The sequence below is a fragment of the Saimiri boliviensis genome, chromosome 16 (genome assembly GCF_048565385.1).
Source record: "Saimiri boliviensis isolate mSaiBol1 chromosome 16, mSaiBol1.pri, whole genome shotgun sequence".
Lineage (NCBI taxonomy): Eukaryota > Metazoa > Chordata > Mammalia > Primates > Cebidae > Saimiri > Saimiri boliviensis.
Window position 1 is genome coordinate 3,993,190 of NC_133464.1, and position 26,866 is coordinate 4,020,055.

A 26,866-nucleotide genomic window follows, 5' to 3' on the forward strand; every position below is an offset into this window, starting at 1 on the left:
CCTCTGGAGGTCCTAAGTGGCTGGGTCCTGGGCATGTGATTTGGAAACTCTATAGGATTTTGGCATGAACCCTATGTTAAAAAGCAAGGTGTGCGGCTGAGGGTCATGGGCGGCTGGGGGTCGAGAAGGCTGCTCCAGCCTGTGTGTGGCCCTGAAAGTAACTCCCACGTGCTCTGACATTCCTCCCTTCAGGAGGAGTTAATTCCGCTCTTTTTGGGTGTGGTTTGGACTTAGTAAACTCGTTTCTGGCAAACAGAATCAGGCAGCATGAGAGTGTGCGATGCTGGCAGTGGGAGTGGTACAAAGGCCGGGTTCCTCTCTGCTTTCTCTCCTGGAGAAGCCGGGTGCCTTAGCATGCAGACACCCCACAGCCCTCTGCAGGAAGCCAAGGGGGAAGGAACTGAGGCCTCCGGCCTGCAGCAGGGGGATGACATCAAACACCGTCCTCCGGCCCGGCCAAGCCTCCAAATGCCTGCAGCCCTCCCTGACATCTGGATTGCAACCTCTTGAGTCGCCAGGAGACAGAAACACCCTGTATTCATCGCACCTTTTTAGTCTGACAATTTGACACATGGCCTTACTGACAGAAGAGAGCCTGCCCCTTCCAGCGCTCGCTCAGTCCTAGAGACAGCAAACCCGCTTCGAGCACACGGTGGATGTAAACGGGCCTGGAGCCCACACCACAGCCACCTCCTCTATAGGGCTTGCTCACTCTTGGCCAATACCCACCCACCCTAAGTGTCCCGGGGCCAGCAGCAGACACTGAGGACAGACACCCCCAAGTCAACTGACAGTGACTTCTCACTTCTCCCACAGAAAACACAGTAAAGGCAAGAGCCCAGGTCTCCTGCTCTCTCTGCCCCTTGAGCCACCTGGAGCTTCCCTAGGTGCCTCCCATGGTGTGGCGTGCCCCTGTGCCCCTCTTCCTGGAACTGTAACAAACTGTCTTTCACTGGCAGTTGTCTCCTGCCCCACCGGCTTCCTCATCCTTACAAACCATACATCATACAAATCGCCCAGCTTAACTGCTCTCGAATTCCCACCCCACGGAATCTGTGGGGCCTTGAATGTTTGTTGTTTGAAGTGGGTAACTTTCGTGGTGCTTTATTATACAGCAGCAGATAACTCACACAGCCTACGAAGGCCTGGAGGTTTGGAAATTAGGGAGATACTACAGTCTTAAAGGACAGCAACATGCCCAGTCTTTAATGTATTATAATTTTTAAAAACAAAACCATTTATCTTCACAGTTTCTATGGCTCAAGATTTTAGGAGCCGCGGAGCTGGGAGGTTCTGGCTCAGGGCTTTTCCTAAGATTGCAGTCAAGATGGTGATGGGGGCTGCAGTCACCAGAGGGCTCGGCTGGGGCTGGAGGACTCAGTCTTCACTGGATAAGGTTCTGGGACGGCTGCCAAGGGGACAGTAAGCGGGTGAGCAGAGACAGGGCAGCACCACGTGGGACACTGCTCTGGCCTGCCACCCAGCCCGCCACCTGGCCGGCCTTGTCTCTTAGTCCGCTAGTATTCTGTTTCATTTGTTTGTTTGAGATGGCGTTTCACTCTTGTTGCCCAGGGTGGAGTGCAATGGTGCAATCTCTGCTCACTGCAGCCTCCGCCTCCCTGGTTCAAGTGATTCTCCTGCTTCAGACTCCCAAGTACCTGGGATTACAGGCACCTGCCACCATGCCCAGCTAATTTTTTATATATTTTTAGTAGAGACAGGGTGTCACCATGTTGGCCAGGCTGGTCTTGAACTCTTGGCCTCAGGTGATCTGCCTGTCTTGGCCTCCCAAAGTGCTGAGGTTATAGGGGTGAGCCACTGCACCTAATAGTCCACTAATATGGCCATCCTAGACTCTGTAGTAAGAGATTCTAACTTTGAAAACAGCAAAGAGTTTGCCTTGTTTTATTGCTATTTTCAAAGCATGCTCTTTCATCAGTGCCTAAGCAATAATGTCTATTTTCCACTGGGTGCCTGTCCATACCAGGTGAAAAGGGGCGTTTGTCAATATCAGGTCTTCTGGCCACTCTGCAGGAAGTCTGCTATTGACAGGTGCCCTCCTTCATGCTAAATCCCTGTGTGTTTGGAGTCTAAAGCATCGCTTGGACTTTTTCTTCCCGGTGGGGTTTGCCTTGTTTGTTTAGTTTATTTCCATCGGAAGACCCCACCAAGGGGTCAGAGCTGACAGCTTGGGACTGAGGAGCACTTTGGTGTCTCATGGGTTAGACAGGAGGGAAATGAGAGCTCCACGGAGGGAAAGAAACAAGAGTAGCTAGAGCTTGGAAAGAGAAGGCTGGGGGTTGACGTGGCAGCTTCTGGGAGTGCATGCAGGCCTGACTCAGCTGCCCGTCTCCATAGAGGAAGGAACGAGGCAGAGGCGTGCGTGCCTGGCCTGCAGGACAGCTCGGCAGTGGGAGCTTCGAGCGCTGCCAGGGCCCTGCGTGGAGCAGCACTCTGCTGCAGAAACTGCCTTTTACGTATCAGGATCATGCTCCTCTAAAGGTGCAGCTGCTGCACCATGCAGATGAGCTCTTAAAATCTGTATTGCAGCACATAAAAGTCTGAACAAATGATCTTAAAGAAAGAAGGAGAAGAACGTCACTGCCATGAGCAAAGAAGTGAGCTTTTAGAATTGGCTGTAGTTTAAATGATACCTTTTCTTGGAATTGGAGGAAGATAGAAATGTATGAATTTCTTGTCCCAGAGGCTGGTGAAATTGTCTCTCAGGCTGAGCTCGAAGACCCTGGGACACCCAGGAGATTTGTGGGAAAATCAGTTAGTGGGTTTCCTTATTCCTACAAAAGGCTCCAGTAGTTAACCCAGCATCTTAGGGAGTGTGGTGACGTGAATTTCCAAGGCTCCTCAGTGTAGCATTGCAGTTTCACACAACACAACAAAATGCAGCTTCCTTAAATTCAAGGCATTGTTGGAGACCTAATCTCCAGTAAGATCACTCTGGGGACACATAAGGGAGAAAGGCCACGCCTCTGTCCTGGTGTCCTCTAACACCCTTAGCAAGCACCTCAGATGGCAGGAGTGGGGACAAGGTCCCACTGGTGAGGATAGATAGTCCAGGTGTTTCTGAAGCCTGCGCCTCGGGTCTTGGCGCCTTCCCCTTCTCTCTGCTGGGGCTAGTCCCTGACTCCCGGCCCCTGCACCCCATCCATCCTGTCTTGTCTGAGCCTGGAGACAGAAACCACCCAAGACCAGTGTCAACCTGCCATGTTGGCCGGACGCCTTCCCCTGGGTGGCAGCACACTCCACGCAAAGCAGGCAGAGCAGGCCTGTCGCACCGTCCACGTCCGGCTGGGCTGGGAGGGCATCCCTGCTGGAATTGCATTCACGGCCTGGCCCGCCTCATTCCTGGGCCTCTTGGGGCTCCCATCCATTTGCCAGAGTCCGCCCACACATGCACTCTCACACTCACACACATGCGCCCCACACAATCACACACACACTCACATGTACACGACCACATGAACACTCACACACTTATTCGCAAACTCACACACACATACCTGCATACAGGTGCACATTTGCACAGCCACACTCACAAAGGCACATGTACACGCCCACACAACCACACAAACACTCACGTGTACACACATTCACACACATCTATACCCGCATATATGCACATTCATTTGCAAACTCATACATACACACACCCCAACACAGGCAGTCGCACGCACACACACTCTCTCACCCTCACACATGCACACACATCCTTACACACACGCATACTTATTCACACACATTCACACTCGCATGCTCACACTTGATCACACTTATGCATGTACACTCACATGCACACTCTCCCATACTTAACATACGATGTTACACACATTCTCTCTCTTTTTTTTTGAGATGGAGCCTCGCTCTGTCACCCAGGCTGGAGTGCAGTGGCACGATCTCAGCTCACTGCAAACTCCGCTTCCTAGGTTCAAGCCATTCCCCTGCCTCAGCCTCCCGAGTAGCTGGGACTACAGGTGCCCGCCACCACACCTGGCTAATTTTTTTGTATTTTAGTAGAGATGGGGTTTCACCATGACCAGGTCAATTGATCATGAGGTCAGATTGATCACGAGGTCAATCTCCTGACCTTGTGATCCGCCTGCCTCGGCCTCCCAAAGTGCTGGGATTACAGGCGTGAGCCACTGCCCCCGGTCCACACTCTCCCAATCACAGCATGCCACACGTTCACCTACACACTCACACATTGTCACACACAGTCACACACTCACACACGTGTGTTCTTTTGCACACTCACACTCTCACACTGGTGCGGTACCTCCCTTGGGCCTCTGCTGTCTTTGGCTCTGAAGCTTACGGAAGTGGCGGCCCTGCCTGGGCCAGGCCTAGTTGCTTGCGAGGGCCTTGTTAATGGCGCCTCAGTGCATGGAATGGTGGGAAGCACGTTTTGCTTCCCAGGGTGGTTGATCCCCGGACCACAGTCTCCAGCCTGTGTGCTGCCCCAGGGTGCTGACAGGAGCTGCCCGCACTGCGCTGGCCTGCCACGTGTCTATTAAATGAGTGGTCCCCATGTTCCCGAGGCCCACTCGCTGCTAGACTGTGCCACTGACATTCAGAGGCAACAGCCTCTTTGATGACGTACCAGTGTCCACAGAGAGTAACTCTGAAGGCTGGAAGCTCCGACACCTCCACTAGGCATTTGGCAGCACACTTGGAACCTCCGACTGCCCCACGCGTGTGATCGGGGAGCCTCCTGGATCCACGCTGCCACATCCATTCCAGGCTCCGGGTCCCATCGCCAAGGAGCCCTGAGCACGGGGCCGAGACAGCGCGGCCGCAGGAAGTGCGCGGAACACCCTTTATGCCCCGTGTGCACTGGGGTGCCGAAGGACCTGGCATTGCAAGGAAGGTCTGCATGGTGGAGGCATGGTGTTCTGAGCCTCGCTATCCTCCTACAGAGGATTCTAGCGCGCTCAGGCCGCGGCAGTGAACTGCCACACCTGTGAGGCCTGACATGAGGTGTTTTCTCACAGTTCTGGACGCTGAAGGTTCCCAATCATGGGGTTCCTGCGCCGTGCTCCCTCTGAAGGCTCCGGGAAGGGTCTGCCCTGCTTCTGGCATCAGTCCTTGGCACTGCTCGGCTTCCAGCCACATGGCGCCCGTCTCTGCCTCTGTGGCCAGGTGGCGTCTTCCCTGTGTGTCCTTTTGAGTGTGTCTCTGTATAATTTTCCTCCTCTTAGGAGGACTCTCGTCACTGGATGAAGCCCTCAGGTTATGAGCATGACCTTCTTTTAACTCGATGACACCCACAGAGACCTGTTTCCAAATAAGGTCCTGTTCACAGGTATGGTTTAGGATTTGAACTTGGCTTTCTGGGAGACGCAATTCACCCATAGCGCTGACCTTCCAGATCATGACATCTAGAGACGATGTGTAACCAGAGAGTATTAAAATTACAGTAAATGACATGAAGCAAAGGAATAAAGTGTCAGGCGCGGCTGCCCGCCGGCCTGTGCCCTGGGTGCTGAGCACATTTCTGAGTCTCACTGGCAGCTCAGTCTGGGGTCGTCCTCACTCTCGTCTGATCTTCTGCTGCTCAGGACCGAGAGTTCTGTTTTAGAACCTGCTCAGCCCTGACATCTCAGGGCCCCGCAGAGGCTCAGTATTCCTTCAGGAAGGCTGAAGGACCCGGAAGGTCTCTGAGGTGAGGCGTTGCGGAGTGCCACTCTGCTTCCTTATTGGCGCGAGCTGTCTTGGAGCTGGTCTCAGTAAAGAGCTGTCTCTGCTCGTGACCCCAGCCTGCTCTGCCATGTGGGGCCTCTGGGCACCTTTCCAGGGCTCAAGTCCAAGCTGCAGCTCCTCGCCTCAGAGCATGGACTGCCTTTAGCCTCAAGGTGTGATCAGTGCTCCAGCCCCAGCTCTCTGACCCTGAAATTCCAAGCAATTCCGAGAGTCAGCGTAGCCTTTGGAGGCATCCCCTGTTACTCATCGATGGAGCCCCTGTCACCGTGCAAAGGACAGCCCACATAATCACAGCTCTATCCTGCGCCAGGCAGGATGTCGGGGAATGAAGTTCATCCTCATGTTGGACGGCTGACGTCCCCCAGAAACATTCTGCGGCTTTGTAAAATCACGACTGTGAACACGGGCTGTTCCTATCAACCCTCAATCTTCAATTCTTTCCCTTGGGCGACCCCTTCCCAGAAAACCTGGCATTTCTACACTGTCATCTTTAACTGGGTGTCTTTGATCTATGTTGTCACTTCTGTGATTCACTTGTGAAACATCTGGTATGACTGTTGTCATAAAAGAGGAGACCAGTCCTCAAGCCATGCAACAACGGGAAGAAGTCCATTGACCCACGGTGAACATAAGCCTACGCAATTCCTGCCGTTTCCTCTGAAAACCGCCTTGCGTGTGAAATGAATGAGAGGCACTGATAGAGACTTGAGAAGTAGTTTGTGTACCAGTCATTCCAGGACCCGTCACTGGCTCTGGAGACAGAGCGCTGACTTAGGCATCATGGCTCATCACTGCTGGCTTTGTGGCCTCGTGGAAGTGAGTTAACTCACCTAAGCCTTAGTTTAGACATCTGTGGAGTGGAAATACTAGTAGGACCCATCTCCTAAGTGGATTCTCAGCTCGCCCTGAAGTAATCCATGTACAATTCCTTACTATGTGACCTGGCTCATAGAGGCACCTAGTAAATGTTAGGTCTTTATTCTTAGTAATTACAATATAACAGAAATAAAAGAAGCCAACGGAACAGTGACAGAAGCACCTGGAACTTGGGTTCAGAATGAGCTCTTTCATGCTCTAGCTAAGTTTCTTCAGACAAGTCAAAACTCCTTCCAACCTCACTCCCTGTACCTCTACCATGGGGCAATAATGACATTCCGTCACACAGATGCTGTGAGGTTACAATGCGTGGAAAGAGGTGGAGACGTGATTCCAAAGATAGTTATTTCTAAGGCCATTCAGGCTCTGTTGTATTCCGAAGAAGTAGGTAGGAGAGTTAAAAACACCTTGACTTTATAGAATGAATGAGACCATGTGTGCTGAAGTCCTTCAAAGTTTTGCCAAGCTTTCACCATGTGAGGCACCACGATGGTTACTAAGGAGACACTGAGCAAAGGCCATATACGTGGCTTCAAGCTGAGGTCTTGAAAAAGAGCAAGACTTGTTCATTAACCTGGACTTGAATTCTGGCTACTCATTCCACTCAATTAAGTGTCACCGTGAGTGGCTGGGCCACTTTTACACTCAGGTACGCTGGTCAGTTGCGTCTGCCTGCTCGTGCTAAGTCCTCAAGAGAGCAAATGTCATAGGGGTCTGTGCCCTGGGAACAGGGAACCGGCCTCACACTGTCTCTCTTGCCGCATGGCCCCTGTCCTTGCTTTAAAATATGACTTCTAAGAAACGCAAACTCGCCAGTACACAGTGGAGTCTAATCTCATGACGTCAGAATGCTTGGCAGGCCTTGAGATATCTTTGAAGATAAAGCTGAAGGGAAACTAGGGGAGGTGTTCCTGCCACACTGTGAGGAGAGACTTTTTCTAAAATAACAGGAGCTGCGTGTCAGGGATGGGAGGCTTTTGGTGGTGGTGGTTGCGGTCATGCCTTGGACATCATAAAAAAGGTGGGAGGAAAACTCTGCGAACGATCTGCTGAGACCCCAGGGAAGCAGCTTGCTGAGACACCATGAGCAGACACCACAGGGCTGCCCTCTGGGAGGGAGCAGGCTGTGTCGGGCAGCTTGCCAGCTCCAGGGCATGGGCACGAGGCTGCGTAACATGGGCCAGACTGGACCGCTCCTCAAGGGACCAGCTTCTCACTCACCTGGCAAGGCCCAGGCAGAGAAGCCTGAAGGTGGGCTCCCACAATCACAGACCCAGTGCATTTGGAAAACGAACCAACCAACCAACCAAGCAACCAACAGACCACTAGCGCTGGCTCTCGAATGTTGAGGTGTTACTGTCCCCCTCCCAGAGGCACCTGCAGGGTTGAGGCCGGTGTTCTCAGACAGTGGCCCCAGCACCGGCAGCATCACTCTCACCACGTCACCAGGTGTAGATTCTGGAGCCCCATCCCGCATCCCGTGAACTGGCAACTCTGGCCTGGGCCCCAGCAATCAGTGTTTAGCAAGCCCGTCAGGAGATGCTGATGCCAGCTCAATTTGGAAGCTCCGGGTTTATTTAAACAAAAGTCCGAAGATACGTGTACGTGTATGTAAAGTTACAAGGGGTTAAAAATAAACGTCTCTTTTCTCTAGTTGTTCATTTTCTAGGAATTTATTGCATTTCTAGAAATTTCTTCTATGGATACACTCATAAAAAGTATGTGAAGATGTGGGCGTGAGTTCTATTAAAAAATGAAAGTAAGATAAAGGATTATCAATAGAGCAGTGGTTAAATAAGTGATGTTGTATCTACGATGAAAGCCCAAGCTTTCGTCTATGTCTAAGCATTAAAATAATGAGGTAGAGATACAGATACTTAGCTATAAACATGACGAAGATATGTTGTGTTAAAGGAACGTAACAAGCTGTAGAACTGTATGCAGAATGTAATCCCGTAGTGTTTGTAAAAGGAGGCCACACACACACACACACAAGTATATTAGTTTGTGTCTGGAAAATACACAACATGAGCTTCTATTAATCTGATGATATCACAGCTACCCCATGATAAGAAACAAAAGTCAAAAAATTAAATGAAGAGTCTCCAGCGTTTCCCAGGGCACTGCACTCCCTCAAGAAGCCCACTCTCTTGTCTGTTATTACCACTGTCCTCATCAGACAAATGTATAAACTCAATTCCTCACGCCTATCCTCCATGAAAACCAAGGCGGAAGGTTTCCTGATGCTCAAAGGCATAAAGCAGTCCTCAATGCCTTCATTTCCAGACTAAATAGTTTATTTAATCTCATCATCTAATTTCTCCTTAAAAACTTTAGTCATCTCCTTAGTTTTCCTGTGGAACTGTCTATAGCTGTGTCAATTTGGAGATGTCAAGCTAAGGCATAATTACCTTCCCCAGATGGGTTCATGTTCTTAGGCTAGTTATGAATCAATGGTTAATCATGATTGCAATGCTCACGGCAATCATGGGCTGAGGTAGATATTCAGTTGACAGATAAAACAGGAGGACTCTTTTTTTTTTTTTAACTTAAAAAAAAGTGTGGTGTGAATAAAGGAATGAAGAGGAAGAAGGGAATGTTAAGGTTTTCAATAATCAGCTCTTACCCACTAGCTGTGGCTGAGACAGGGCTTGACAGAGCCTCTGTGCAGGGCTGATGTCCCACGCCTGTGAGCCTGTGCACCTGGAGACCAAAGCATTCTGCAGCAGGGACCTCGCACTAATAAGATATGAAGACCATCTGTGAATCTCTGATGTGGTCGGATTACAAAGTGCCGGCAAGGACAGCTGCCTCCACAGAGGTGCACAGATTCCCCAGGCTTTCCAGAGCCTTCCAAAAGACCTGCAGAAGAGAAACTGGGAGGAGCATTCTATCAAAACCACCGCTGACAACCCTGCTCTTTGCTCCAGTCGAAAGTGACACGCTGTGTGGGCAAGGGTGAGGGCCTGCGTGTTACCTCTGTGTCTGAGGCCGAGCGGAAGCGGGAAGAGGAAGGGCACTCAGCTGCGCATAGATGTAAAGAAAGCGCAGTTAGCCTGCCGGATCTGAGTGCCTTCTTTCCCTTCACCATTCTTTCTGAAGTTCTTTAGTCATAAAAGATGTATTTGCTCATCTTATTTGGGGAAAAGAGAAATATGGAGATAGGAGTTAGTTTCCATGGAATCGTGCAAACCAAGTACAATTTTTATTTGGGTCCTGACTGTGTGGCAGGTAGCCTGGCAGATGCTCCAGTGTAATAACGTGAGAATGGGGTTCTTCAACTGGAATTCAGTGTGATAAGAATGAAGGAATCGTGAAGGATTAAAGCACAGCATAGGTGAATCATATCATGGCATATGGTGGCTGGTAAACTGCTTTAGGCACACGGAGAAGGGGTAATCCAGGCGTAAGTCCCACTTCCCTTGGGATTGGCAAACTTTCCTAGCGTGGCTGAAGCAGTGGCTTATTCTCCGTGCCGGCCTGTTCCGTCCCCAAACTTTACACTATCCTTTTATCGTTTCTGCACTTCGTTTCTGTGTTAGTTATCTATTGCTATGAAAACAAATTTACTCCCAAATTAGCAGTTTAAGCAACAACCAGTTATTGGCTCACATTTTCTGTGGGTTGGGAATCTGGTAGAGGCTTAGCTGGGTGGCTCTGGCTCAGGGTCTTCCATGAGTCAGGGTGTCAGTCAAGGCTGCTGTCATCTGAAGGCTCCACCAGGGCTAACACCCATGGCTGTTGGCGGAGGCCAGCTCCTTGCCACATGGGCCTTTCTGTGGGGTTACTTGAGCTTCCTCATGACATGGCAGGTGGCTTCTTCCAGAGCAAGCAATCTGAAAAAGAGAAGAAGGAGGGAGCCAAAGGTCTTTTAATCTTATCTCTGAAGTCAAACATCGGCACATCCACCATGTTCTAATTGTTGGGAGTGAATCTTGAAGTGCCTTGCACACTGAAGGGGAGGGAGCTGGGCTCCTGCTGTGAAGGGAAGGGTCCTGAAGAATTAGTGGACATAGTTTAAAACCACGGCAGCTGCAGGAGAATTTCTCATAGGAATGGTGATGGTGTTGCTCTATATTTCATTGAGGAGCCACGTGGACAGTCACTTTCAGAGAGAAAGCAGGACCCTGAGGGCTTCCTGTGAGCATGCTCCCTAGGAGCTGAAGCTGCTCTGCATGGAGGCCGTTAGGGTCCAGGTGCCATACTGCAGAAGGCGGGCCGCTCGCTGCTGAGGAAGGCACTCAGGTGAGCTCTAAAGGGTCCCTGGCCACAGGCAATTCTCACATTAAGCCCAAGCTGTCTGTGTTCCTGTGATATCACCTTCTTCCCTATTTCCTGAAAGCTTCCAGCTCACACCAGTGCGTTGTGTGAGAGACTCTTCAAACTGTTGATCAGATTTGGGATCCCAGTGGAGGCTGATGACCCTGAAATTTTGGTGACCCCATCTGCTCTGTGCAGTGGATTGAATGTTTGCGTCTTCCCTAACATTTGTATCTTGATTTTAACCTCATGATGATGGTATTATTAGTAGTAGGTGGGACCTTTGGGAGGTGATTAGATCATGAGAATGGGCCCTCGTGAGTGGGATTGGTGACTGTATTAGAGGGACCCTAGAGAGCTCTTGCCCTCTCTTTACTATGCGAGGATTCAAGGTGAAGTTGGCCTTCCACAACCCAGAAAAGAGACTTCACCAAAACTTGACCAAAATCGCATCTGGAACTTGGATTTCCAGCCTTCTGAATGGTGAGAAATTAATTTCTGTTGATGATTAGCCATCCAGTCTGCGGCAATTTGTTATAACAGCTCAAATTAGCCAAGTCACTTTGCCATATTTTATAGTATAAAGTAAGGGTAGGCAAGGACTGAGCTGGCTGAGGTTTGTGAAGCAGGTGGGACAGACACACAACCATACAAGGGAGGTGGGTCCTCGTCAAGGAGGTGGGGGGAGGGGAGGTGTCCGGGCATGGACTCCAGAAAGAGCAGGACTCCAGATGGACTACTTGGTGGGACAGAGTAGAGCAGGTGATGGGTGGGACGGTCAGAGAATGCGGTGGAACCAGGAACAATGAAAGCAACAACCCGAGAGAACAGGAAGTTACAATCAGAGATGGAAGTTTCAATTTGTGATATCACAGGTTCAACATTCCTGGGTGGTCCAAGGTCTTCAGTATGGCCATGAAGCCAGAAGCTGAAAATGAGCAGAGGTGAAGGTGATTAGGGATGAGGAGTTCATGTGGCTGAGAGGTGTTGGACACCAAGCTTGGGAGGAAGTTGAGTCATGTCATCAAGAGCCCAGGTGGAGATCCTGTCTGGTTCAGCACAGTGAGGGTCCACTGCCGGTGCTTTGGTGAGTGAAGGGAGCAAGGGGGTAACAGATGAAAACTAGTGGTGTCATGGCATCAGGGCCACGGGGACTTTCCCCAGAGGCTGGAGGAGGAATCTGTGTGAACACACCATCTCCACATTCAGACTGAGGTCCTGAGGTATGAGGAAAGGAACAGACTTCTCCTGTCAGGGTGCTGGGACAGCTGGTTCTTCAAGGAAGCAAGTCCCAGGGAACCCTGGGCTGAGATCACAGGGGAGGTTGTGTTCATAGAATAGGAGCACCAAGAGAACCATGGAAAAGGTTGGAGATACCAGAGGGAGCATTTTCCAGAATGGTCTTGAGTTGGGTTGGGTACACAAAAGACATGAGGGCTCTGGGGTAACATCTGGAGAATAAAGCATCCATCTACAGTGGGGGTGTTGGCGCTGGAGGTGTGTCTGGTGGAAGATGGAGTGGGCCAGGCAGTAGAAGCCCAAGTCTTCAACACCAGGGGGAAACTTGTTGGTCACTGGATTCAGTAAACTCAAACTTTCGGGTCAGTTTATTGAAGTATGGTTGAATACACTAAAATTCACTCTTTTCAAGTGCAGAGATTGATGAGTTTTGATAAATGTATATCTTGTATAACCACTACCACAATTGAGGTAGGGAAGATTTCCATCATTTCTGACATTTCCCTCAAGCAGTCCATTGCTCCCCTGACCCTCAGTGCCTGGAGGCTGCTTTCACTCACCCTAGTTTTGTGTTTTCTAGAGTGGCATAGAGATGTAACCATGATGTATGATGTCCTTTGTGCTGGCTTCTTTTACTTCATATGATGCATTCGATTTGCAGTCACTTGGTTCTGAGATTGGAGTCCTTTCTTTTTCATTTCTGAGCAAGATTCTATGAACTGGACATACCACAGTATGTGTATGAATTCACCACTCAATGGGTATTTGGATTGTTTTCTATTTTGAGCTGTTATGAATAAATCTGGTATAAATACTAATATACGGGCCTTTGAATAGGAATAGGCTTTTCTTTCTCTTGGACAAATACCTAGAAGTGGGATTCCTAGGTTAAATATTAAGTGCAGTTTTAACTTTTAAGAAAGTGCCAAAATATTTTTCAGACTGGTTGTGCCATTTTGCACATCCACCTGCAATGTGTGAGAGTTCCAGTTCCTCCACATTCATATCAACACTTGGCATGGTCAATCTTCTACATTTCATACATTCTAGTAAATGTGTAGTGTTATTTCATGTAGTTTAATATACATTGCCTTAGTGACTAAATGTATTAGGCATATTTTAATGTATTTATTTGCCATCTTATTTGGTGAAGTGAATCTTCAAATCTTTTGTTCATTAAAAAATGGCTTTTCCTTTCCCCCAACCCTTTCCCCCATCCTCCACCTCTACCTCCTCCTCCTCTTCTTTCTTATTTTTTTCAAATTAAAGGGATTTTTATATATTCTTAGATACAAGTTCTTTATGAGATATGTAATTTTGCAAATATTTTCTCCCAGTCTGTAATTTTTCTTTCAATTTTCTTAATATCATCTTTTGGAGAGTATATGTTTTTCATTTTGATAAAGTTAAATATTTCTATTTTTTAAATTTTTTTTGCTTTTTCTGTCCTAAGAAATCTTTGCCTATCTCAAGGTCAAATATATTTTTTCCCCTATGCTTTCTTTTATATCCTGGCTGTCTTTGTCAGCGTTCTCCTGAGAAACAGAACCAACAGGAGATCATATCCACACCTACACCTGTACCTGTACCTGTCTTTATCTCTATCTATGTATGTCTATGTCCATGTCATCTGTATCTATATCCACACTATACACATATCCATATCATCTATGTCTATTTCTATATCTATATCTAATCTCTGTTTATGTTATAAGGAATTGACTTGTGTGATTACGGAGGCTAAGTCCCAACATCTGAAGTTTGTGAGCTGCAGATCTTGAAGAGCTGACAAAATGCTTCCAGTCCAAGTCCAAAGACCTGAGAACGAGGAAAGCCAATGGTGTCGTTCTAGTCCAAAGGCAGGGAAAAAGACCCGACGTCAAAGTTCAAAGGCAGCCAGGGACGAGGAGCGTTCTTTTATTTGGGGTGGGGTGGGGTCATCCTATTTGCTCTATTCCAGGCTTCCATTGTTTGGATGAGGTCCACTGCATCAGGCAGGGCCATCTGCTTTCCTCTGCCCACTGATTTAAATGTTAAGCTTTTCCAAAAACACCCTCATAGGAACATCCAGAATAGTATTTGACCAAATACCTGAAACCTCGTCGCCTGGTCAAGCTGACACACAAAAATAACCATTGCACCTACTTTGCAATGAAAATAAAACCCCCTAACCAGGTATGGTAGCTTGTGCCTGTAGTCCCAGCTATGCAGGAGGCTGAGGCAGGAGGATGGCTCGGGCAGCACAGGAGTTCTGAGCTGTAGTGCCCTATGCTGATCGGGTGTCTGCACCAAGTTTGATGCAATATGGTGACCTCCTGGGAGCAGGGAACCACCAGGTTGCCTAAGGAGGGATGAACTGTCCCAGGTCAGAAGTGAAGCAGGTCAAAACTCGTGTGATGATCAGTAGTGGGATAGTGCCTGTGAATAGTCACAGCATTCCCACCTGGACAATATAATGAGAACTTGTCTCAAAAAAAGGAAAAGATAATAAACAAACCCTGAAGCCTAGAGAGGTTCCCAAATCATCCAGGAAGTTCAAGAGGTTAGTAGCATAATTAGTAGAATGCAAATCTCTTGGCCCTTGGTTCCCTGCCTTAGTAATATCTACCTATCATTTTTCTTTCATTAGAATACAAAGAGTTTTTGGCAGTACATGCTGCTGTCAGTCATTGACCTTTTACTCTTTGACCCTGGCTTTTGCATTTTACACATTTACGCACTGTGCCTCTCTGCTACGCTGAAGACACTTCAACCCTTCTCTCATTGGTGTTGGCTCACTTACTTGACGTCTGCTAACGTGTGCTCGTTTTTTGTGCTGCTTTTGAATCTGCTTGTCATGGCAACAGGTCCCCTTGTCACATAGCTGCAGGATTTATTCTCTAAGTAGTCATTTCTTTCCTGTCCTTACAGTCTCTTTGGCCAGTAGGAGCACTGTCCTGCCTGGTATCAGTGCCCGTGTGCCGTCTCCCTGATTGCCACGGTTCGCCCTACCTCTCTGCCCGGTCTCTTGGCCCAGTGCTGTGGAAGCTTCCTCCTTTGCAGCTAAGTCATTTATAGAAGAGCTTCTCAAACTGTGACCTATAAACTCCTGTCGGGTCTTGAACTGTTGGCTATCTTTCCACAACAGGACATAAGTATAGAAATTGAGAGTAAACATTTAGAAACGTTTCCACTCATCTGACATCATTATGACATCCAAACACACATACCAAACTAGGTATCGTTGGATCTGTGAGGTAGGCTGAGTATGGTATGAGCTGTTTAGTAGCCCAGTAGCACCACATGGTAGTTCACGAAAACTTGGGAATTTATAAATATACAGATTATTCATTTACCACACTTCCTTTGAGAAGTACTGACCTGTGTCTCTTTCAATGCTTATAATGCTCTTTTTTCTGACTCAATCATTAATGGTTGGCAAAGGGTGAAAGATATTGAATGATGAGTGAATGAATGTGTTCTGTGTGTTATTTATCTGTAGATTCGGATCGTCCCACTCATGTCCCTGCTTCCTGAAAAGAGTCTAGTTGTCTGATTTCATAGGTGTGGGAGGGGCCTGGGAATCTGCATTGCTAACCCCATCCCTAGGGGATTTTGATGCAGGCATATGGAAGGTTCACATTTTGAGAAGAGGTAACTTACAAGAAGAAAAGAAAATGCTAGCAGTGACCTCTCAGTTGTCAGGATGTCGGGAATACTCGGGGGCTGCCATGTTGTAGAGTTGTGGGGTCACTGGATTCAGTCCTGCTTTGTACCAGGAGATGCTCCAGTTGCCATCTGAAGCCGTGAGAACCATGACATTTCTCCTGAAGATCTGACTTCTTATATGGAAAGAAAGAGGCTTTATGCTGCTTAATAGTAAAGTTTTTAAAAAATATCATGCCATGTTGATAATGAAGTCCTACTCTCAGTTATTGGAGAACCCATTTAAACAAGGTGGGCATGCACCTATTAAAACAAGGTGGGCATGTGCCCATTAAAACAAGGTAGGCATGCTCCCATGAAAACAAGGCTGGCATGGACCCATTTAAACAAGGTGGGCATGCTCACTCTTACTTCTCTTTCCTTTTTGGTCTCATTAGCATCATGACATGAGACTCAGAACCAGCCAGCTCTTTGTAATAAAGCCGTTTCAAACAGAAAACAGATTTAACAGGGTCTGGCTCATTTGCTGTCATTGTTTTCGTAAAGCAAAATTAGTATGTGGTTAAGTCCCCTTCTCAGATTATATTGTTTTTAGTGCCAGTTTTAAATATACACAAAAATTCCTTAATTATTTGGAGTTCAAATGACGAGAAGGGCCAAACAACCCGACCATTGTTTGGGGAATTCTCCATTTATTGTGTTCTTGCCCTGCTCCTATTGAGATGCCAGATGCTGGTCCACCTGGATGATGACCAGACAGTGTGCAGTGGGGAGGAGAAGCAAAGGTGAGCGCTGTCCACACCAGCGGTGCTCATCCAGCCCCCGGAGTAAGTCATAATGAGGTATTTAATATGGGAGTGTAAGTAAAAAAAAAATCCTTCCCCTAAAGGCTTTATAGGTGAAGCAAGGATCTTTCTTTTCTCCATAGCACAGGGGTCTTTTCTGTCTTTTTTGTTTCTTTCATTTTTTTTTTTTTTTTTGAGATGGAGTCTGGCTCTGTTGCCCAGGCTGGAGTGCAGTGGCGCAATCTTGACTCACTACAACCTCCACCTCCCGGGTTCAAGTGATTCTTGTGCCTCAGCCTCTCAAGTAATTGGGATTGCAGGCATCTGACACCATGTCTGGCTTATTTTTGTATTTTTAGTAGAAATGGGGTTTCACTCTGTTGGTCAGGCTGGTCTTGAACTCCTGACCTCAGGTGATCCACCTGCCTTGACCTCTCAAAGTGCTGGGAATATAGTTATAAGCCACTGCGCCTGACCCCTTTTCTCTTATTTTTGACGGAAGGAATTTGGGGAATGAGATTGCAAGTGTAACCCAGTTCTAAGAACATCCCAGTTCTAAGAACTGCCAAGCGCAGTGGGTCACACCTGTAATCTTGGGACTTTGGGAGGCATGGCTTGAGGCCAGGAGGTCAAGGCTGGGATGAACTGTGATTACTCCACTACACTCCAGCCTGGATCCTGTTTTTTTTTTTTTTTTTTTTCTTTTTTTTCTTTTTCTTTCTTTTTTTAAAATTTCTAAGCATATTAAAACTTTGAAAATAAGCCCCAGCTACAACCCCTAGAGGCAGCGCAGGCAGGATGATCAGAAGCACAGACCAGACATGGTGCTAAATAGAAGTGAGTACTGGTCCGATCAGCCTTTGAACATTTACGACTCTGGCATTCAGCGGACAAGGGCAGGCCCGAGAATGATTGGCAGCCTGCTCACTTGCAGCAGGAATGAAGGTCCTGCCATCTGGGTGCTGATGGGGAGGGGGGCGGTGGCCTCTCCCGGAGTCAGGCAGACAACCGTGCAGGTTGCTGGCTCACCAGGCACACTGGCGCTGCGATCCGGTACTAGCACAATCACGCCTTGTTCTGAGAGTTCCAGGCCCAGGTTGCATCAGCTTTCAAAGGACTCTGACTAATATGTTCCAACTGCGGTGGAAGATTCTGAGAATGAACATGAGGGAAGAAAATGTCACTATTGTGTGGGGCTGAGTTTTTGTTTACCGTTTCAAATAGACCTGGCTGGACTTGCTAGTGGCTCAACTGACAAAGCGTTGTGCAATCCCGAGGGAGGTGCTGGGCTGGCGGAAGGCTGGACTCGGGGGTCACACGGGAGGAATTGCTCCGGTTCACTGTGGGAGCCGACGTCAGCACACTGCAGTTTTAAATCCAACTGTTTTTCTTCGGCCAAACCCCCTGTATTAGCTTCCCAGGGCTTCTGAATAACGAAGCACTACAGACTGGGTGGCTTAAACCACAGAAATGTGTTTCTCGTGGTTGTGGAGGCTGGGAAGGCTGGGAAGGCTGGGATCAAGGTGTCGGCAGGGCTGGTTTCTCCTGAGGCCTCTCTCTTCGGCTTGCAGACGGCGGGCTTCTCCCTGTGTGCTCATATGGCTGTCTCTCTGTGCCTGTCTGCGTTCATATTTCCTCTTCTTATAAGGACACCAGCCATATGAGAGCCCATGCTAATAACCTCATTTTAACTTCATCACCTGCCTAAAGACCCCATTTCTAAATGTAGCCATATTCTGAGGTATTGGGGGTTAGGGCTTCAGTGTATGCATTTGGGAGGAATGCAGACACAACATTCCCAAACCACTGTTGTCACAAACACACAGTGAGCACAGAGTGAGCACGTCCTGTAAAATCACTCGTTTGGTGTACAGTTCTAGGGGACTGAACACAGGCACAGTGAAGGCAGCTTCTGCAGGCCATTGGCATCAGGCACCTCATCATTAAATAACCTCATTATGACAAAGGCTACAAGAATACAGGCTGCCAGGGTGTTCCCACTGAAGGGACCCTTCAAGAGGGTTTACTTCAAATAGCCCCTCTAGTGACGGGACACGGAAGTGTAGAGAGGCGTGAAGACTCACCCAAGGTCACAGGCAAGTTGGGAGCAGAGCCAGGGCGGCCTCAGTAGCTTCCCCATGCCCTGCCCGTCATTCTCATGAAGGCAGGGTGGACTGCAAGGGGGCCTCCCTGAGAACTTTCAAACCGATTCCCCTGGGGGCTGGGATTCAGTAGTTCTGAGCACTGGGAGCTCCCATGGGGTTCTGCTACCTAACCAGGATCGAGGGTCACTGCTCCTTCTACAATAGAAACAGCGGTTGGATTTCCTGTAAAAGGCCAAATAGTAAATGTCTTTGGCTTTGTGGGTCACACAATCTCCATTGCAACTACTCAGTGATGCTGTATAGTTTTGAAATTACAACCATGGTTTTCAGTCAAAAACGATCTATAGAGATATCAAAGACCATAAAAAGAGTTTAGCAGAACACAAAAGGCTAGATAAGGTCTCCATGCACAAGTGGGGACAAGACATGCTTACAGACCCACGGGAAAGACACCCAGCAATACCAGCAGCTCAGGGCTCACGTCCGAGCAGAGGTTCCAAGCCTGAACCCTGCATAGTCACCTGGCCACTGTGAAACGTTCAGTATCTTGGGACCCACCCACGGAGACTCTCAGAGAGAGGGTCAGCATGTGAAGAATCTGTAGTTTACCAATTCCCACATGCAATTCTCAGGTCACCAGGGTTCAGATCCGTGACAAGGAATCAGGCAGTGCCTGAATAAGCACTTCAGAGGCATTGAGAAGGGGGAACGGTTGTGATGTGAAGGTATCAGAGAGGACTTTTTGGAGATATTGCTTGACAGGAAGTCTCAGGCTTGGGAGAGTTTAGTTAGGATGAAGCTGTAAGCAGAGGCTCCTTCAGGTGGGAAGCCCACTGTCCGAGATGGGAACATGTGCCCAGGGATGGGGGTTCCTGCTGTATAGCTGGCCAGTGGGTTGGAGAACCATGTGGCCATGTGAATGCAGGCTGAGTCAGTTAGGGCATATTCCGCAGGTCAGTGATGCTCATTGTATAAAGCAGATAAAAGCAGAACAATGCTAGTTAAAAGAGGGCCAGGGAAATAGCCAAAAAATAGAAATTGAAAAAGAAGAAACGTGGAGAACTCACATGATGTGATTTCAAGATTTACTTTAAAGCAACTGCAATCACTCAAGTCTGGCACCGGCAGCAGTACAGACATATCGATCAATGGAACAGAATGGAGAGTCTAGTGAGAGACCCACACAAATACAGTCCATTGATTTTTGACAAAGGTGCAAAAACAGATCAATTGAGAATGGATAATCTTTTAAAAAATGGTGCTAAAATAATGAGAAAACCATATGTAATAAATACAAAAATAAACTCAAACTGTATCATAGAGCTAAGTGTAAAATGCAAAATCATGATAATTTTAACGATAAGAGGAGGAGATATATGGGAAATTCTGCACCTTCCACTCAGTTTTGCTGTGAATTTAACACTTCTCTAAAAAATAAACACTGTTGTGTGTGTGTGTGCACGTGCGCACACGTGTGTGTGTTGGTGTTTTGTTTTTTCCTGAGACAGAGTCTTGCTCTGTCACCCAGGCTGAAGTGCAGTGGCATAATCTCGGCTCACTGCAACCTCTACCTCCCAGTTCAAGCAATTCTCCTTCCTCTGCCTCCCAAGTAGCTGGGATTACAGTCACACACTACCACACCTGACTAATTTTTGTACTTTTAGTAGAGATGAGGTTTCACCATGTTGGCCAGGCTGGCCTCAAACTCCTGACCTCAAGTGATCTGCCTGCCTCAGCCTCCCAAAGTGCTGGGATTACAGATGTGAGCCACTGTGCCAGGCCAAAGACTTTTTTTAAATGGGCAAAAGAAAGGATCAAACAGGATATACTGATAGTAAATGGCACATGAAGAGATGCATTAACATCATCAGGCATTAGGGAAATGCCAGTCCAACCTGCCAGGTGATGCCACCACAAGTGGGTAAAGTTAAAAATCTCATACCATGTCCCAGCTAGGATGCAAAAGAAGGAAGCTCAGGCACTAAAGGTGCCAGTGTAGAGCGGTGCAGCCACTTTTGATAGTGGTTTGATGACTTCTTATCAAGTTAAACATACATCCACCAAATTAGCAAGCCCACCTACCTGCTTACACAAGTTTAAAAAAACAAAACAGGGAAAACTATACCTACATTTTTTTAAGTGTTCAAATATTTATAGTGGCTCTATTCATAATTATTACAAACTGAAACTGAAAACCAATTAAACCAAAAACCTATTAAACTGAAAACCTATTAAAACTATTAAAACCTATTAAACCAAACTGAAACTTATTAAACCAAAAACCTATTAAACTGAAAACCTATTAAAACTATTAAACCAAACTCCTGAAAACCTATTAAACCAAATTAATAGGTTAACTGAAAACCTATTAAAACAAACTCCTCTGTGGGCAAATGGATAAGCAGACTGTGGTACATCCATGAAATGGAATACTACTCAGCAATAAACAGGAACACACTGTTAACTCATCCAACAGGATTGATGGATAAACCTTTCTTTCTGGAAAAGACAACAGAGATGGAGGAGAGATGAGTAGGGCAGGGCTGGCCACAGAAGGGCAGCATGTACAATAATCTGGGGTGATGAAGCTGTTCTGTGTCTTGATTGTGGTGGTGGTTATGTGTCTCTATGCATTCACCAAATCTCCTAGAATTGTATACCAAACCAGTGGGTTTTATCATATGTGAATTCAGAACTAAATAAATAAAAACCTAAAAGAAGACAGAAGATCCCAGAGTCTCCCTGATCAGCTGTGTCCTAACCCTCCATGTCTCTTTCACCAAGTGTGATTACTCCCTGGGGCTGGAGAACACCTTGGCTACAGACCACTAGCTCCACCTCCACGTGTTTGTGCCATGATGTGATTAGAAGATGAGAGTGTTTTAGGAAGAAAATCATGGTGGTGATTAATTATGTGCCTTAGTGCTACTCTCTGCTATGAATTGAAGAGGATTAAGAAAAGTGGGAGGGGAGGTAGGACCTCATCTCTCCTGTCTGAGAACTGTGGGATCTCAGTGCTGCAGAGATGTTTTTCAGTGTCTGCTGTGGGTTCTCTTGGTTAAAGCTCCCCTTCTCTGTCCTCCCTAAAAGGAGTCAACCCGACCACTCATCACCTTGACAGGCATCTAAGGAGGAACTGGAGCTCCGTGGTGTCCCCCACCTGCCTTGGCAACGCCTACTGCGGGGTGGATCCCTGTGTGGCTCTGGGCCTTAATCTTTGGTTTGCAAATTGATTTTTAAATTGGCTGTGTGCATCCTGCAGGGGTAGTTAAAAAGCTGGAGGCCTGTGTCTGTACTGGAACAGAAGCTTGTGTACTTCCATACATACATCCCCCAGAATAATTCACACTTCTCTCTTTTACATACTCCCATATATGAGTGAGGACATGTATTTGTCTTTCTATGCTTGGCTTATTTCACTTAACATAATATTCTCCATTTCAATGCATGTCATGTATGTTGCTACAAATGACAGAATTTCATTCTTTTATATGGCTGAATAATATTCCATTGTGTGTGTGTGTGTGTGTGTGTGTGTGTGTGTGTGTATGAGCATATCATCTGGAAACAAGAATAATTTGACTTATTCCTTTCCAATTTGGATGCCCTGTATTTCCTTCTGTTGACTAATGGCTCTGCCTTGGACTTCCAGTAGAATATCGAATAAAAGGGGTGAAAGTGGCTGTCTTGTTTTATTCCAGATCTTAGAGGAAAGACTTTCAGTTTTTCCCCATTCAGTATGATCTAGCTGTGAGTTTGTCATAGATGGCCTTTATTGTTTTGAGGTATGTTCCTTCTGTATCAAATTTATTAAGAATTTTTGTCATGAAATAATTTAAATTTTATCAAATGCTTTTTTGGCATTTATTGAAATAATCATAAGGTTTTTGCCCTTGATTCTATTAATGTTTTGTATCCTGTTTATGGATTTGCATACATTGAACGAGTCTTGCATCCCTGAGATTAATCCCACTTAATCATAATGAATGATCTTTTTAATGTGTTGTTGAATTTGGTTTGCTAGTATTTTTTTTGAGAATTTTTACATCTGTATTCATGTGTGATATTAGCTTCTATTTTTCTTTTTTTGATGTGTCTTTGGTTTTGGCATCAGGGTAATGCTGGTCTCAGATGAGTTTGAAATCATTCTTTCCTCCTCAGTTTTTCTGAGAATAATTTGAGTAGAATTGAAGTTGGTTCTTCTATTTGGTAGAATTCTGCAGTAATCGTATCAGGCCCTGGGCTTTTCTTTGATGGAAGACTTTTTTACTACTGTTTCTATCTTATCACTTGTTATTGGTCTGTTCAAGTTTTCTCTTTCTTCATGGCTCAATGTAGGTAGGTTGTACATGTCTAGGAATTTGTCCATTTATTCTAGGTTTTCCAGTATATTGGCGTGTAGTTGGCCACAGTAGTCTCTGACGTTTCTTTGAATATCTGTGGCATCAGTTGTAACGTCTCCTTTTCTACCTCTAATTTATTTACTTGGGTCTACTCTCGAGCCAAGCTAATTTCTTGCCAATTTTGCTTTTTTTTTAAAAAAAAAAAAACAAAAAAACCCAAACAAAAAAAACCCCAAAGTTTTCTTTTATTGATCTTTTGTGGGTTTTTTAGTCTAAGTTTTATTTATTTCTGCTCTAATTTTTGTTTTTCTTTTCTTCTAATTTTGAATTTATGTTGTTCTTGCTTTTCTTGTTCTTTAAGGTGCACTGTTAAGTTGTTTAAAGTTTTTTTTACTTTTTTTAGGTATGTGTTTATTATAAATTTCCCTCTTAGTTCTGCTTTTGCTGTAGCCCATACATTTTTCTACACTGTGTTTCTATTTTAATTTGTTATCACCAACATCGATGTTTTTTCTTATTAGTCTAGTTCTGTAACAACAATATATTATTAAAAATTGATTTGGGGACATTTTCTTTTCTGTTCTCTGAAAGAGTCTGTATAAGAGTAGAATTATTTATTAAACATTTGGTAGAATTTACTCACAAAACCCACATGAAATGGTTAATTCTTTTTGCAGAATTTTTTAATGATTATTTCAATATCTTTAACAGTTACACGATGATTTAGATTTTTTTCTTCCTGAGTCAACTTCGGTGATCTATGATTTTCTAGGAATTTGTTTACTTTTTCCTGTTTTTGACTGTATTTGCATTTTTGCAATTTAATCTAACTTTTAAAAAAGATCTCTTTCATCTCTAATATGCTGCTTTTGTCTTCCATTCTCATGTACTTGCGCCTTCAATTTTTTAACTGACAATTTTGTCGGGGATGAGTCACTTTGTCTGTTAAAAAATCATCTTTTTTCTAGTTAAATCCTCTCTGTTATATACACATGTAGGTATCTTCCATTTATATCCTCTCTTTCTATTATTTCTTTCTGCTTTGTTTAATTTTTTCAGTCTTTTTCTAACTTCTTAAGTTGGATGCTTAGCTAATTTCTTTTTAGCCCATATTTTTTAATACGTTCAAAAACTTATCAATATCTCTACACTTAATGTCTTACTGCATTCTACATGTTTAAGTCACATAATAATATCTTTTATTATCATTCTGCCCTAAATATTTTTAGTATATATTTTTTTGGAGTCACAAATTATTTAGAAGTGTTCTAATTTGTCCTTGATTTCTAATTTATTTGAATTTAGATTAGAGAACATGATCAAGCTGATTCTCTGAAATTTGTCTGGTTTGTTTTTAAACCAGCATGTGACCAATATCCATAAATATTCCATGTATATTTGGAAAGCATAAACATTTTCCAGTTTTTGAATGCAGTATTCTTTATTACATTCATTAGATCAAGCTTTCCAGTTTCTTTATCTTTCCTATGTTTTGCCTGCTTAAGCTCTTGATTACTAATATCATTTTTTAAAAGTCTGAGTTTATCCTTATTTCAACTCAGAATTTTGAAGATGTATTTACTGTTGTCTGGCTTCCACTGTTTTTGAGAAGTCAGCTGTCTGTCTAACTATTACTGTTTTACAGACATGTTCTCTCCCCAACCCCATAAGATCTCCTCCGTGTCTTTGGTGTACTATCATTTTACTGTGGTGTCCTTACTGTGAACATCTCTTGACTACACTGCCTGGAACTCTTGGGAATTTCCAAATATGAAGATTTGTGTCTCTTATTAATTTTAGAAAATCGACAGTCATTCTCTCTTTGAATGTTGGCTCTCTCACATTTATTTATTCTCTTTCTAGGACCCTAATGAAATGCATATTAGACAATCTCACTCTGTGTCTCTTAACCTGTTTTATATTTTCTGTATCTTTGTCTCCATGAACTGCATTTGGGGCAATTTATAAAAATCTACTTTCTCAAGCAATGGTTTTCTTTTGGCTATTTTGAATTGGCTGTTATGATTAATTTTTAACTTCTACAACATCTCCATGTTTGGTAGAATTTATCTATAAAACCCACCTGAAACTGATGTTTTCTTTGTGGAACTGAGTAAGTATTCTTAGTGGGTTGATGACTATTCAGACACTTTAAATTTCTTCTTGAGTTAGTTTTGACAATTTGTATTTTTTTTTTCAACAAATTTGTTAGTTTCTCCATTTGTCAAATGTATTGAATAAGGTTGTTCCTAGTTTAATTTTTAAAGCTTTTCCTCTCAATGTATAGTTTTGTTATTTAAAAATATACACTTAAAATATTAAACACCTTTATTTTGGTTCTTTAGATAATTATTTTAATATTTGCAATATCCATGGGCTTTATTCTACATAAAAAGAGTCAGTATATCCATTGACTTTCCTCATAATAATTTTTTTCCTTACATGTTTTGCAATATTTGATTGTGACTTCAGGACCTTTGTGACCTTATTTATGGAAAATTATAAGGTCCCTAGAAACACTTTATGCCAGTTTATTGCTTTTTTTCTTAAGTTTTTTTTTTTTTTTTTTCTTGCTACAAGAGTTGGATGCGATGAGACTTCAAGCTCACAGAAAGATGGGTTGTCATTAGAGACATTTCTTTATTCTCCCACTACCCAGAGCCAAAATCAAAACAGACGAGTATGTTTGCCATCTGTCTTTGCTGGTGCTTCACCTTTTAGGGGTCCAGCTTCATTCAGGAGTCTGATGTGACCTCCCTTTTTGAGGCTCTTGTCCTGACATCCATTAAACACCATGATTTAAGCTAGGAGGGGTTGAGTAATGTCCATATAAAATGCTGTCTTACTGGCCCTCTTACGTTCTTTATTGGTACTTTATCATCCTTTCTCCCATCCAAAGATTTCCTACTTTTTACATAGGCAACCAGGCACTTGAAATGTAAGTATACCTATATATTTGTATATATGTTTTATTTGGCAGTTTCAGGTGCTCTGTACAAGGAGCGTTTTTCTGTACGTGAAAGCCACTTTATTTCTGGGCCTGAATTCTTTCTTTATCTGTTCTTTATAGGAAGCTGGACTGTGCGGGAGGATCTCCATTCCATCAGAAGAATGGCTTCGCCTTTCGGTGGGATAGTACTATCATCGTATCTCCACCAGCCTTCAAGGTCATAATGCACACTTTTGCAAACAAACTGAGATGTCAGGAGATAGATGAAAGTTCTTACAATGCTATAATTTTATTAATTTCACAAGAAGTTTAACTACATTTTGGGAAATGGAAACAAAACCAGTCAGAATTTCACTCCCTCGACATAACTTCCATCTACATTTGTGGAATGTATCATTTTTCCTTTTCATTGTTGTTCCATTGCTTAAAAAGTATTTTTTTATGTTTTTAGAGTATTTAATTGTCGGCATTATAAATGCAAAGGAAAGAAATTTTCCTTCTAATGGGCACTTTGTGCACCACATTTGAAACATAAGATCCCCTGAGGACACAAACAAAACGACGAGTCAGCACAGCGGATTGTCTCATCTTGGGACCAAACCAATTTTTTAATGGAAAGCACAAGAAATGCTTGATAATCCCACAACGTAAGTAACCATTTGAGTGACTGGCAGGTAGGTCTCCTGAGCATAGAACTAGGCCAAGAAAGGCAGAACTGTGCAGAAGGAAGAAGCCAATGAGTTTTCCCTGGAAATCTGTATGTGGCCAATCCAGTCAGCTTTACCTTTTTCACCCTGAGACAGGTGCCCAACATTGAGTAGCCTTTGGTTATGTTATTCTTGGTGGCTGTGAAACAGGGTCACACCTCTCAACATTGTGCTCTGTGGTGACTTGGGTGGGAATGTCAAATTGCTGAAATCCCATCAGCAGGAAAGTAGAAATCTTGGT

The 26,866-nt window shown here is 45.0% G+C and overlaps 1 long non-coding RNA gene across 4 annotated transcripts in view; it reads left to right on the top strand.

Annotated features, from left to right (window-relative positions):
- The window catches only part of LOC141581584 (uncharacterized), an 81,759-nt gene that overhangs the window by 16,910 nt on the left and 37,983 nt on the right, over nt 1–26,866 (top strand). For 3 of the 4 annotated variants that reach the window (XR_012514275.1, XR_012514276.1, XR_012514274.1), the window contains exon 2: nt 26,039–26,565. This is a non-coding gene — a long non-coding RNA (uncharacterized LOC141581584). The remainder of the gene's footprint in view (nt 1–26,038; nt 26,566–26,866) is intronic. The other variant, XR_012514277.1, reaches the window with a different exon arrangement.